We start from the raw sequence: 15,420 nt of genomic DNA on the forward strand, positions 1-15,420 counted from the left end.
TATTATGTCGCCGGCTTCTTACCAATGTGGATGATGGAATCTGCTCGCACTAAATCGCTTCCAAAAATCCAAGACAAGGCGGCTAACAGGCACAGGGGTAGAACTTCCATTTTTTCCTTTGCGCATCAGCCGACTCGGGTAAAATCCTAAAGCACCCCCACCCCGGATACGCGCGCACGCAACACACATACACACACAGTACGACCGCGATCATTAATAACCAGGAGGGAGACACAAAGTGGGCGAGAGGGGGGCAAAGAGAAAAGGCAAAGTGCGAGGAGCCGGCGCTTCTAGCCACCAGCTCCCGGACATAACATCCAAATTGCGGAGGTGTCTCTGTGCCACGTGATTGCAGTGTGTGTTTGTGTGTGTGCGTTTGTGTGTCGACATAGAACTACACGGAGAGATGGAGACAGATTAAAGAGCGAGTCACTGGAGGGGAGAGACAGACGATTAGGAGCCGGGGGTGAGGGTCTGATCTGTTATTTCTGGGATTTCCAGTCGAACATCTTTCCAGGGTTCTCCCGGAGTTCGTGTCAGAAAACAGAAGGCTTTACACGGGAGGTATTTGGTCCATTCGGGGTCTGAAGTGTTAACGGTGAGAAGGAGGTGGCACTTTGAGGAGGGGGTGCGTTCTGCCCCGTTCCCCACATTAGACCTGGGGCGGACGGCCTCTGGATGCCCTGCAAGTTTGATTTATGGTTGGGGAGGGGAGAGGGAATGTCTGAGTAACAGATGGGTGAGTGGAAGGGACTGTGTGACCGCCGCCACCGACCCTCTGCGGTGATTCATGAGTGTAACGCTGAATCCTATCTCGGGGCGGTGGAGGGGGGGGGGTGTGTGTATGAGAAAGAGAGAGAGAGGGACGAGTCAGTGGTTGGAAACTGTATTCACCAGTAAGAGAGGGAGAGAGTACTGCTGTCAGTCTCACATACAAACAACATCGCGGTATTTGTTGTGTGTCTCTGATATTGGGAGATGTGTGGGACCCAAGCATCACCAAACGTCCGGTGATTATGCTTTCCAGTGGAACTCGAGGGATGGGCCACAAACTTGCCAACCAAAAGTTCGGCAGTCGGAATTGTTCGGTGCTGGGAAATGTTTGTAAATAGAAGGTTTCGCCGCCTGGCCGCTTTGAAAGTCTGTTGTGAATTTGAAATTGTCTTCCTCCAGCTTCACTGGCGTGGATGCGTTGCGGAATGTCATGGAAACATCAGCATTAATCATGTCAATTTCTTGGTGTGTGTTGAGAAAAGGCCGTGAGACTAAGGGCGCTGATGAGCCTACCCAGGTAGGACGTGGCGTTCTCAGGGGCCAATATTATTTTAATGCTGGGGGGGAGGAGAGAAACTTCAAAAACGAAAATTGAGACAATTGAAGAAGAGGGGCAAATTCTTTTGGAGAAAGACTCTCACTTTGTAGGAAGGCCTTTAAGTCCATCAAGAGATCGAGAATGTGCTTTAATAACGTGCTAAAATGCTGGGAGAATGGAGGGAGCTGCATTAAATTGAGGAATCTGGTAAACCATCCGGCAGCAAAGAATGATCATTGCTAATGCACTGACGGCGCCCTCAGTGGATGGGGACACTTGAAAGGTTTCCATGAGGTCAAGGTCAGGAGGAGACGACATAGGACATGGATGTTAAATCATGTAAGAGATTATCAGCTGACGGTGTGGCTCGTTCTGACCTATTACATTGGATTTAAAATATCAAACATGACACCAAGAAAGGCTAAATGCACAAATGAGCTGGAGAAACTCAGCAGATCTTTGATGCTGTGTAACCTGCTGAGTTTCTCCAGCTCATTGGTATATTACAGTTTCTGCAGGGAGTCACCATCTCGGGGATCTTTCCTCCACCCAGTGCTAATGGCGTCGCGAAGAAAGCACATCAGCGCCTTGATTTCCTCAGGAGTTTGCGGAGGTTTGACAGGACATTGGAAACGCTGCCAAATTTCAACAGAGGTGTGGTGGAAAGTGTGCTGACCTGCTGCATCAATGCCCCAGAGCGAAAAGCCCTGCAAAAGGGAGTGGACACAGCTCAGGACATAGCAGGCAAAACCCTTCCCACAACTGAATACATCAACAGGGAATTGGAGAGCAGCAGCAATCATCAAGGACCCATATCACCCAACACGCCCTCTGCTCTAGCTGTTACCATGAGGAGAGGTGTCGGGTTCCACAAGACATGCACCACCAGGTTCAGGAACAGCCACTGCCCCTCCACCATGGACTCCTCAACCAGCAAACTCAATCAAGAACTTCTTTAAGGAATATTACTTTTGCACTTTTTTCCCTCTGTATCACACAGTCAATTTGTTTCCATTTCCTTATTTGTTTACTTGTGTACAGTTGAGTCTTTTTTTTGTACTGCCAATAAGTGATAATTCCACCTCGCCCGCAGGAAAAAGAATCTCAGGGTTGTATGCGATCTCACCTATGTACTCTGACAATAAATCTGAATCTGAAATTCAGAGTTTGTGCTTTTAATGAGCTTTTCCCAATGGAAGTAATCTGCTGGATATTTTGCCGGAGGTTGCGAGAATATGGAAAACTGCTTAAATAGGATCATCAAAAATAGGAGCAGGAGTTGGCCATCTGGCCCATCGAGCCATTCAATAAGATCATGGCTGATCTAGCCAAGGACTCCACCGACCTGCCTGTTGCCCCATTATTCAAAAATCTACCCATCTGATTCTTAAGTTGCATAAGGCAGCCTCCACTGCTTCATTGGGCAGTGTAGGTAGCTGTAAAAATGAAAAACACTCAGAAATGTTGAATGAACTCAGCTGGTCTCGCAGCATCCATTGGCAAGTAAAGATATCCTTCTCCAAGATATAAGCAAAAAACCTGAATAAAGACTTAAGAATGGCAGGGGGAGGAGTCCAGACCACCGCCAAATGGTGTTAATTGGATATGATAAGAGGTGAAAATCGATTTTGGTTCTGTGAAATGAGACAGAGGGAAAAGGGATGGAGGGAAGAGAGACAGAGCTGGGGGGGAGGTGACAGGAGGAAGAAGAAGGGGGGTTTAATAGAAACTGGAGAAGTTGATGTTAACGCCATCCAGTTGGAGGGTGCTCGGACAGAAGATGCGATGTTGTTCTATCAACGTGAGAGTTATCTCAGTCTGAGAGAGCATGAGACCATGGACAGACATGTCAGCAAGAGAATGGGATGGGGAATTGAAATGGGGTGGTCATTGAAAGATCCACACTATTCCAGCGAACAGAGACGAGGTGCTGAACAAAACTGTCTCCCAGTCTCCTCTTCAAAGTAGAGGAGACCACAACAGGAGTAGATGACCCCTGCAGATTCACTAGTGAAATATCACTTAACTCGGGACTGTTTTGGGTCCCAAATGGTGATGAGGGAGGAGGAATGGGTACGTGTGGAGCATCTTCTGCTGTTGCAGGGGTAGGTCCCAAGGGGATTATTGATGGGGAGGGAGGAGTCATGGAGGGAGCAATCCCTGGAGAATGTGGGGAGAGAAAGAGAGGGGAATATGTGTCTGGTGGTGGGATCACATAATCAGTGGGGGAAATGTCAGAGGAGAATATGGTGAACACAGAGGATGGTGGGGGTTGGTGAGGACAAAGGGAATCCTATCCTTGTGTGTGGCAACAGAAGGGGCCAGGATACATGTGCAAATAATGAAGGATATGCAGGTGAGGTGATGGTAGTTGAGGGAAATCTACATTGTATGAAGAAGGAGGGCATCTCTGATGATCTGGCATGGAACCATAAGAAGGATGCATGGCATGGAGCGGCAAGCCATGATTAATGCCGGGGTAGATCTAATGCTGGCATCTCCAGGCTTTTGTGTCTCAGACACTGGCTGCTGGACAGGTGCAATAGCAATGGTCCATTATTGGCCAGATTCTACCCAATTTAGCAGCATGAAAGACTTGTCCAGTCATGATTGGATCTGTGTGGAAGCAGTTTGGGAATGGGAATTATTTAAAGGATCTATTCCTGTCAGCTGTCCAACAATCTCTGCTGCAACACCCTGTCTCACCATAATCCTCTCACCTACTTCACCAGACACTTAACCAACAGGTGAAGTCAGGGAAAATGTACATTTTAAATTTAATTTAATGCCGCTTTTTAGCTTCAATTCCTTTATTCTGTTTATCCCTGTACTATACTTAATTTAAATCAATTTAGAGTAGAGAAAAATTATTAAATTTCCTCCTATAATAGCTGGGATCAGCAGTTGAAGATAATTCTTGAGAAAATCAGAATGAGATTCTGTGTAGGCCTGGTGCTGAGTGGAATTTTAATTTATTATAAATTCTACATCTGGTTTGCATATTTTTGCAAGGTTCATTGGATCTTGGCATCTTTTAAGTCTACAATGCGAAATGCAGCATGTGTTTGAAATCTGAAATACAACTAGAAACACTCAGCAGGCCAAGCAGTATCCATGGAGAGAAAAATATTAATCTTGTACATCAATGACTTTCAATATAAAGTACAATGCTCAGATGAATGGATTCGACAGTTAACATTCTCTGAGGTGACTGATCTCTGGAAAAAAAACAGTCAGGATAGCCCAGTCAGCAGTTAAACAGTATAAGTAAGAACCCAACTAAACCTTTTGGTCTTAACCCCTCTGGCTATAATGTGAATATATTCATGGGCTTCTTTACATTGTCAACAGATATTTGCAAGGATTTATAAAGGAGATACATCAAAAGCTAAACCTGGTGATCCAAGCAGTCATACCTCAGGACATTTATGTACTCAAATCCAGCCTGACCGATGTAAAGGTATATTTCTGGCACAAGCAAACCAAGTCAGCTTCAACAAAGCAGTATCCTGCCTCTGGCACCTTGCCTTTGTTTTCATATCAGTGTAAGGCAGTATGAATCTTTTGCAGTGCATGTTCAACTACAAAACTAAATTAACTGCAATGAATATTCTACTCAGGCATTTCCCAAATACAACTAGTTGAAGATTCTTGTGTGATATGTCTTATTGTGATTACCATAAATATTTGAGTATAATGTGAAAAAATTTCCCCCTTTTCCCCCTCAAAAATAGGGGGGGGGGGTGTCGCATTATACACGAGAGTAAATTTTTTAAAATTTCTGCAACTCACAGTGTGACTCGGGTGGCCGGGCGGGTGAGCAGTAGTTGGCAGCGCAACTTGGGTGGCCGGGCGAGCGGTAGACCCCAGCATGACTCAGGCGGCCAGGCGAGCAGTAGTCAGCAATGCAACTCATGCGGCTGGGCAGGCGAGCGGTAGTCGGCAGCGTGACTTGGGCAGATAAGGAGAGGGGGGGTCGTGAGAAACGGCAGCGTGACTCAGGCAGGTGAGAGACGGTAGCGTGACTCAGGAGGGCAGGCGGCCAGAAAGATCTCAGGTGGGTGAGGGTAAAATTTTTCCCCTCAAAAATGGGGGGGGGGGGGGTGTGGTAGCATTATACACGGAACGCATTATACACAAATATTTATGGTATGTCCTGTGAGTATATTTCCACTGGAATTTCAAATGGTCTAATTAATGTTGCCTCAGGTGCGTAGAGACAGATATGCTGTAACTGCATGGCTTGTGCAGGGAGATCCTCAAATATCCTTTAAAGCAGTATTTCATCTGTTGCCTTCCAATGGGGCAAACAATTGTGATCAGGCTAGACAACAGAGACAGCTATTGATGAACAATGAAATGCTGAGGAACTTGATTGATCAGCCAGCCTCCATGAAAAGAATTGGTCAGTTTTAATAAATGCTTGGGACCCAAAACATTGACTGACCATTTCTACCCATGGATGTTGACTTGCCTGCTGAGTTCCTCCAGCTTCGAATCATTTGCTCAAGATTCCAGCATCTGCAGTTCCTATAGACGGCCATTACTTCAGCACCGTGTGAAAATTAAAAATGGTCACCTGTTAACGTCTCAATCTTGAATCTGTAGGTTCAAGCCCAACTCTCGATGTCAAACAAAATGGTCCCAGCGGATGGGCATTTCATTAAATGCTCCTGCAGTAAAGAAGACATCACACTCAGGGCTCTGCATGCATTTTTCACAATTCATATGCATAATATAGATCCTATGACTGAATAAAATGCAAGTTACATCATATGTTCTCTTCAAATCAAATCAGCAGAAACAGATTCACTATATATCTAATTATGTCATGTATAAAACAATTACAACAATAATTTGTATGAGATGTGTTGCAGAACGCTATAGAAATATAAATTCTTCACATATTGACGCATGACCTCAGAAAGCAATTAATGTTCTTCAACTACAAAACAAATTTCATTGGGCAGGTTAAAAAAAACCTTAATTCCACTGTTAGTTACAAATCTATTAAGACCAGCTATCAGGAAATTATAGTTATTTGTAGAGGTATTAAGTATATTGTAGGATTCCAGAGACACTTGAGAAAACTCATAGTCACATATTTTTACAATACCTCAGCTCTGCTTTGCAAATCCAATTAAAAGTTTATCAGTGCCATTTTGTCCCATTTTTATTATTCATTTATCAAAATAAAGTATAGAGATAAATTCCTAATTTCATTTAATTCCATCTGCACACTCAACTATCTTGGGTCCTTTTTTGGAAAGATTCATCTCATCTTCAATGTCTTTTTCCCATCCTAAATGAGGGGCATCAGTGCTGGGGAAATCGGTGCCAGCATTAACTATGCTTATAAAATGTAAGTTACTTTCTCCGCAGTCCAATCAATTACTCTCAGGTAAGGTATAGCATGGATTTGAAGCCCAGAAAGTGTCCTTCTGCATTGCCCCATCAAACACTATCAGGTCAAAATAGTCTGAAAAGAGTCAATTTCATTCTGCACTATTCCATTTAAAAATCTGGATAAGTACACGATGGATTAAGTGAAATGTAAACCTTTCTCTATGCTGTTCCATCACTCACTCAAGGCAGGTATGGATTGAGTTGGATAACAAATAAACTGTGACCTTCCAGGCATGTCCTCCTGCTCTGCATTTCACAACTCCTACATTCTTTTGTATCTGTTCTCACTCACAAACTACTCCCATCCACTCAGTAACCAGATACATTTGTCTACAGCTAAACCCTTGGTTTCACCCAATCAAAGGCATCCCCTTCCACGTCAGCATTTCTGCAGAATACACATCTCTTATCTCCTTCCTGATTCTGATTAAAAAAATCTTAAACCTTGAAGAACGCCAGTTTTTCATCTTCTCCTTCTATGGACATTACAAGATCTGCTGAGTTCTTCCAGCACTTCAATGTTTTTTTCTGTAAACACAACATCTGCAGACTTTCATATTTCACAACCTGAGTCTCAACATGGACAAGTCGAAGGAGATGATCATGGACTTCAGGAGGACCAGACGACCCTTCCACTACACATATATAACTATAGTGGAGAGAGTAGAAAGTGCCAAGTTCCTTGGAGTCAACTTAATTAGTGACCTATCCTGGCACACATCTCCTCACTTGTCAGGAAGGCACAACAGTGAATGTACTTGCTGAGAAGACCAATCGGGCAAGGCAACTGACCACCATTATATCAATATTTTACGGGAGCTCTATCAAGATTGTCCTGGCCGGCTACATTACCATGCGGTGTGGATGCGGCATAGAAATAAATCAGATGTTAATCCAAAGGAGCGTAAGGTTGGCAGAGAGGATCACTGGAAACTTCAACTCCCACTCAACACGATCAACTGGGATCGTTGCTCGAAGAGGGCACGCAAAATCATTGAGGACTCCTTCCACCCCACACACAGCATCTTTCAGCTGCTCCCATCGGAAAAGAGATACAGGAGTATCGGAGCCAACACCACCAGGTTGAGGAATAGCTTCTTCCCAAGCGCAGTGAGAATGCTGAATGACCAAAGGAATTGCTCACACTGACCATTTGAGACTCTCATATTTATGAAACAATATTTATTTGTATATATGAATACTAATCCCGCATATGTGTTGTGTGTCTGTGTTGTGAGCACCAGAGAACGGTGTTTTGTCAGGTTGTACTTGTGCAATCGGATGATAATCTTCACAACTTTTTCCTACAATGCATCCTGACCTGCTGAGTATTTCCAGCACTTATTAATCAAAAATGTTCCATTAAACATTTTCAGGGCAGGCTAAGTTTGATAAAAAGCAAAAATAATTTCCATACATTACACTCTAGCTGCTATGAGCAATGCACCACCAAGGCACTCCACTGGCTGAATATTTGCTCCCATCTTTACCAAAGCTTGATGTGTTACTTCAGATAACATTTACTTTTACAATTTTAAACTTATGTATTGTTACCTAATATTTTATTCTTATTAATTTTATTTATTTTCTTTGATTTTTTTTGTAGTTGCTTGAGGCTGCCAATTGCTTGAACTCTCGATACCGGAAGTTTTATTGTATTAACATACATACAGGGTAATTTACGGAGGGCAAACCGCATGTCTTTGGGATGTGGGAAGAAACCAGATCACCCCAAGAAACTCTGAGGATGTCTTCACTTCACCATGACCTGAATCAAACGTGTTCAAATTGCACTTGCCAGGATCGAAAGCTTCTACTCACAGCCGAATTGAAAGTGAATATCGAGGTGCTGTTTATATTTTCAGCAATCTAATTTATACTCGATAGAGACAGAATAATTGATGATCAGAAACTGATTAATGAACCTTTTGCAGTGACATTAACTGATCTTACTATAACCAGGATGATAGATTCATTAAATGAAGCAGCATTGCACATTCTGCCCAGTTCAGTGATTTGCAAATGTTGCAAGTTGCTCGGAGTTTAAGTCAACAGCAAAGATTACATTCCTACCATTCACCAGTTTCGGTCTTCAAGCATCTGGATTCAGGAATATTAGAAGAAAACTACATTAATTAAAACTTCCAAAAGGGCCAAATTAATGTTCTTATAAAGAGACAGAAATAGAATCCTAAAAGGGTAAGGCCATCCACAAAGAAAATTAGAACGTGGTTTGGTTTTGTGACCATGATTTAAATGTTCAAAACCAACTCATCCTCTCCAGTAACCGGGTGATAATTCAATAGCCGAAAACTTTGCTTCCCTTGTTCTCAGTCCATGTTCGTCCAGCCCTGACTTTCTCCCCGCTGTGATTCAGATTTATTGTCAGAATACATACATGATATCACAGTCAATTCTGACATTCATTTTTCCTGTGGGTGAAGCAGAATCACCACTTAATAGCAGTGCAATGACTGTGCTCAACATATTCATGTAAACAAAGAAAGAAATGTAAACCAAAGGCACTTTCAGGTGGCCAATTGCCCCGTATGTAAAGCCGCATGTTAAGGCAATATGCAGCTGTTTTGAGGCCACCTGAATGTGCAGGAGGCACTCTTGAGACGCGCTATGTAACCCTCCTCCTAGAGTGATAATCAGCTCAGCTCAGTGGCTCCCCCAGCCACCTGAATGCAGCTGGCTGAAAGCGGATGTTAAAGACGTTAAAGAACTGCTGACACTGGGCAGGAGCCGGAGGGTGCTCAGAGCCGCATCCTGTGCAGCTGTGTCCTTCAGGTGGCCAGCATTGCGCTTTAAAAGCTGCCACCTGAACGGGAATTTAAAGGGATGCTTCTACTTCTTCAGGTGCATTCTTAGCATAGAATGAACCTGAAAAAGCCTAAACTGACTGTGAAATACGGAGAGGAAGAAATCAAAGTGCAAAAGTAAGAGTCCTTAAATAAAATACGATACAATGCCTTTATTGTCACTTAAGGCCAGACTGTAAAACAGTACCCATAATAAACTAAATAACATTCCTCCAAACCATAATGCTATCTACATATCACGAGATTACAGAAAAACAACGTAAAAAACACAAGACTATGCCATTCTTACACCAGACAAAACAAGACAAAACTACACAAGACTGGAACACACCTACACCGTGAATAAAAAAACAGTGCAAACAATACAGCAAAAAATGAAAAAGAAGTCCTTAATTTTGTCGTTGAGAAGTCGATTGGTGGAGGAGTAGCAGCTGTTCCTGAACCTGGTGGTGCGAGCCTTGTGGCACCCGTACCTCTTTCCTGATGGTAGCAGTGAGGACAGAATGTGTGCTGGGTGGTGCAGATCCTTGATGATTGCTGCTGCTCTCCGACGGCAGTGTTCCCTGTACGTGTTCTCAATAGTGGGGAGGGTTTTGCCTGTGATGTCCTGGGCTGTGTCTGCTATCTTTTGGAGGGCTTTGCACTTGGAGATATTGTTTTCCCAATACCAGATTGTAATGCAGCTGTCAGTACACTTTACACTTTACAATTTCAGTTGAAATTTGCCAGTGTATCCAATGTCCTATAAATCTCTGCAAACTCCTGAAGAAGTAGAGACAATTACTTTTTTTTCCTTCATGATGTCATTAGGGTGTTGGGTTCAGGAAAGATCTTGCGAAATAGTGATTCTCAAAAATTTAAATTTTCTCATCCTCTCCACCTCTGATCCCCCCAATGATCACTGGATGGTACAACTCTGGTCTTCCCTTCCCAAATTCAACAATCAGCTCCTTGGTTTGGGTGACATTGAGTGCAAGCTTGTTGATGGGTCCGCAATGCGGCCAAGTTTTAAATCTCCCTCTTGAATGCTGATCATCGCCCCTTTTTGTGCAACCCACTACCATAGTAGCGTCAGCGAATTTGTAGATGATCTTATTCTCTTATTGAGACACCCAGTCGTGGGTGGATAGTGAACAGAGCAGCAATTTGTTCCCCTTTGTTCCACCAACCCCTCTGCATTCTAGCCACAAGCTCATTCATTTTGAGTTATCTCACACAGTGCATAGATTCACACAAAAGGAACAATATTCCCCAATATTGATTGGAGCTCCATTCAACTGAAAAATGAGTTCAACCAGCCAGACTATTGAGAAAGATGCTTCATGCACCCCATGAAACATCCAAACTCACCCATCCTAAATTCCGGTGTTGCAGTGTTTTTTAAACCACCTGCTGGCGAGATCTACAGTGAGTGGCTGAAAAAATTACATTCTGAGATTACTGACTTGTGAATGTGCAGCTTTATAATTGCATCACAATGAACCTTCTAAGTAACAAGAGGAAACAGTGGCAAAGATGCAGTGGTGCGTTGGAGATGTTGAGATAGTAGCAGTTAGGCATGGATTCATCCAAAAGAGAAAAAGACCCGTCTCCTATCTGTCAAATCTATTTGCAGAGTTTCCATCCAGTTTTTAAACAGTACATTTCTACAGTAAAACTACCTTTCTGTTTCCCAGCATTAATCACCCAGACAGCCCTGAGAATAGTTGATGTGAGGTGTAATGGGTGTGCTCATGAGATCAAAGCATGGTCATTGAAGTTCAACCCACCATCTAGCTTGGATCTCACAACCAGCACCATCATAATCTCTTTGATAAGTTGCCTAAAACTAAAACATATAAAGAGCTAGAGGAACTATGCTTGATGTTTCCCCTTCCATTCTCGTCTTGAAAAATGCACTCCAAGGCAAAACACTGACTGTCTATACCTCACCATGAATGTTGCCCAACCTGCTGAGTCCTTCCAGCTTCTCATTGCTTGTTCATCTATAGAGAGCATGCATGACATACAGCATGGTAACAGGCCAATTCGGACCACAAGTCCATGCTGCCCAATTTGCATCCAATTAACCTACCCCTCCCCCCCAGTACCTTTTGAACAGTGGGCAGAACCCACACAGACTCAGGAAGAACATACTAACTCCTGACAGACAGCATGGGATTCAAACCCGGGTCCCAATCACTGGCGCTATAAAGGCGTTACGCTAACTGTGCTGCCCCCTATATGTTGTTGGTTATACTGTTTTCTCATCATGGTGAGTAGCAGTAAAACACCAATATAATTCAAGCAAAAGAAAAATTACTGGAAGCACCAGCAAGTTGAGCAGCATCCATGGGTGGAGCAGAAGGAATTTTGCATTTTAAATTTAAATGTATTTAAATGTAGACCTACAGCACAGTAACAGGCCCCTTCAGCTCACATGTCCCTGCTGCCCAAATAGACCCAATTGACCTACAAACCCCGGTATGTTTTGAAGGGTGGGAGGAAACAGGAGCACCCGGAGGAAGCCCACACAGACATGGGGAGAAGATACAAACTCTTTACAGACAGTGCTGAATTCAAACCCAGTGGCTGGCACTCGATGGTCTGGATCGAGATTCTGATTCAGGGTAACACCCTGAAACATTGACACCCCTATCCTCCCCCAACCTCCAAAGATGCTGCTCAATGAATCGAGTTCCTCCAGCAGTTTTTTTTGTTCTAGATTCTAGAGTCTGTGATCTCTGGTGCCTCCACTTAAGGCCTGTTTCTATTTCCTAATCGTTCACTTACCCTCTGTACAATCTGTGGATTGAATGGATTAAATCCTTCCACAGGCCAGGAGTAACCTGGAGTAGAGCTTCTTCAAAAATTCTATATTTAAATATTTTCGTATTTGTCGTTTATCATTTTAAGAGATGGAGGTCTGAAATTGGTGGTTTCTAGTATACTATATGTATGGTTTCCAAATTTGTTCAAATAAAGTATATTTGTCTTTTAGATCGTAGGTATTTTGTTCTAATGGAATACATTTGTTCATTTCTATGGACCATTGTTGTATTCTTAAGGTTGCTTCCGTTTTCCAAATTGTCATTATGCATTTTTTTGCTGCTGCAAGTACAATCATAATAATTTTTTTTTGAGTCCTGTCTAATTTTAGGCCTAATACTTTGTCTTTTATGTTGTTTAACAGAAAAATTTCTGGATCTTTTGGTATCTTATTTTTGAGTAGAGCTTCTTAATTGAAGAAATTAAGAATGAACAATTTGCAAAACTGTAATCAAACAATGGGCATCTTTTGAAAGAAAGGACATTACTTAGCAATGTCCAATCTTTTCTTTTTCAGTATTTTTATTAAGTTTTGGATTAATAAACATAAGAATGATAAAAGGGCTGGGGATTGCATTAGCAACAGTTAACATATACAAACACAGATATCGAGCAACATATGTAAACTGAGCCTCCCAATCTCTTAAAAGGCCAAACATGAAAAGGAATCAAATTTGGCAATGTTCAATCCATCTTCACAGGAAGGAAAGGTGGTGCACAAAGGCCTCCAGGGGGATGAACTATTGTAGGGTGCAGGGTGGAGTGGAGAAAGGAGTTTGAGAACCAGGCAGAATGTAGAAGGGGGCAGAGTAGGAGGATGTTGAGATAAAATATAAACAATTTGAGAATTTGAGAAAAGAACTGGTTAGGATATCAGGGAACATAAAAGTCACCTATCTGCAGGAGTAAGGAGGAGTATAATAGATGTGGGGTTGACAAGTGATCAGAAAGGTAATCAATGCATGAAATCCAAGGGCAGGGTTTGGAGGGAGGCAGATTTTCAGAAATGATCAGCAACAAAATGAATAGGCACTGAACTCTGAATTATTAAAGAAACACAGACCCATTAAAGAAAATTCTTGTTTGAATATATTGATTGGCATTTTGATAAGGTAATAAAGAAGATTGATAATGGGAATAAAATGAGCGTATATCTTTTGGAAGGCATTCGATAAAGTCCTATTTAAAAGGCTAGTTAGCAAAACTGAAATCCAAAGTAATGTTGCAGCTCTTTTAAACTTTGATTAGATCATACTTAGAATAATGTGTTCAGTTCTGGCTACCAAATTACTGGGAAAATGTGGAACTTATGGAGAGGGAGCAGAGGAGATTTACGAGGATGATGCCTGGATAAGAGAATGTGTCCGATGAGATAGACCTATGGATTTTCTTTTTGGAGTGAAGAAGGATAAGAGGTGACTTAATAGAGGTCTACAAGTTTACAAGAGGCAGAGATAAGGTGGACATAGATAAGGCAGCAAACATCAGAGGAAGAAAGTGAGGGGTAGAAAGTTTAGGGAAGGTGACAGTGCTAAGTTTTTTTCAAAGAAAGAAGTGGCATCTAGCAGGGGAGTAGCTACATCATGTACCCTAGACCGGCAGAGTGGTCCTCTTCTAGGGGGCCATCCTCTGCAACTGAGCGCTGAGCTTCAGGAGGGACACACATGGAGCTGTGAGGGAAGACCCATAGCCTAGCCAGCCAGATCAGCCAAATCATCCCTAGTCGCAGCCGGATCGCCCTCACACCATTGTGATACCATCATGTCTCTATGTGTTTTACTGCATGCACTAACGATGGGATTTTTCTGCTTCATTTTCTTAATTCTTTCCCATGTTTAATTAGACATGCAGAGGGGTGAGGGTGGAACATAGGAAGTAGGAACAGGAGTAGGCCAAAAATGGCCCATCGAGCCTGCTCCGCTATTCAATACGATCATGGCTGATCTAATTTATGACCTAACTCCACCTACCTGCCTTCTCCCCATATCCCCTAATTCCTCTATCATGTAAAAATTTATCTAACCAAATTTTAAATATGTTTAATGAAGAAGCCTCAACCACTTCCCTGGTTAGAGAATTCCAAACATTCACTACTCTCTGGGAAAAACTATTTTTCCTCATCTCTGTCCTAAATCTACTCCCCTGAATCTTGAGACTGTGTCCTCTCATTTTAGTTTCCCTGGCCAGCTCAAAAAACCTTCCTACATCTATCCTATCCATACCCTTCATAATCCTATATGTTTCTATAAGATCTCCTCTCATTCTTCTGAACTCGAGCGAATACAATTCTAGAGGATTTAATCTTTCATCATAAGTCAACCCCTTCATCCCAGGGATAGGTTTTCTTGATATCTTGTATTTTGTATGGTTATTGATTGTTATCTATATTTAAAATGATAAATAAAATATTACCAAAAAAATGCAAAAGCGGAGTCTTGGAATGCTTTTCCAGGGATGGTTGTAGAGGCTGGCACAATAGAGGCATTTACACCAGAACATGGATACAAAAAAAAGAGGGTTATGGGTGTGAGGTAGAGAAGTTTTAATTTGTTGAATAGGTTGCTATTGGTTGGCATAACATCATGGGCCGAAGGGCCTGTTCTCTGCTGTAATATTCGATGTCCTATGTTCTTAAAAATAACACATGAATTTAGAGAGGGATAGAACGTTTAAAGGAAATGAGCAGATATGGCCCTAGTGGCTCCTACATTAACACAATATGCAGGGAATAAAGGAATATGTATCATGTGCAAGCAGCAGAGGTTTAATTTAGGCATCATGTTCAGTGCTATGTCTTACTATGCAGCTTTACCTGCATTGTAGTTTTACAAGTCTCTAAACTGCATTCCGTTCCATTTCCTTCACCTCTGCTCTCACTTTCTCTTCACTCAGAACAAGGATAGAAATCTTGTCACCATTTGCCATCCACCAACGATCATATTCAGCAGGTTGGGCAATGGTAACAGAAGGGAGACACCCCTATATGACCTAAAATGTGAAATATTTTGTTCACAGATACTGCTTGATCTGCTGAGTATTTCAATCATTTCCTGTTTGGCTTCAGATTTC

The 15,420-nt window shown here is 42.4% G+C and overlaps 1 long non-coding RNA gene across 1 annotated transcript; it reads left to right on the forward strand.

The window, feature by feature from the left end:
- The first annotated feature begins 399 nt into the window (after positions 1-399).
- Positions 400-8,634, forward strand: LOC138736323 (uncharacterized). The gene is made up of 3 exons (XR_011340232.1): positions 400-466; positions 1,174-1,291; positions 8,325-8,634. It is a non-coding gene; the product is annotated as an uncharacterized lncRNA (long non-coding RNA).
- Positions 8,635-15,420: the final 6,786 nt, after the last annotated feature.

The sequence above is a fragment of the Narcine bancroftii genome, chromosome 6, assembly GCF_036971445.1.
Source record: "Narcine bancroftii isolate sNarBan1 chromosome 6, sNarBan1.hap1, whole genome shotgun sequence".
In the NCBI taxonomy this organism is placed as follows: domain Eukaryota; kingdom Metazoa; phylum Chordata; class Chondrichthyes; order Torpediniformes; family Narcinidae; genus Narcine; species Narcine bancroftii.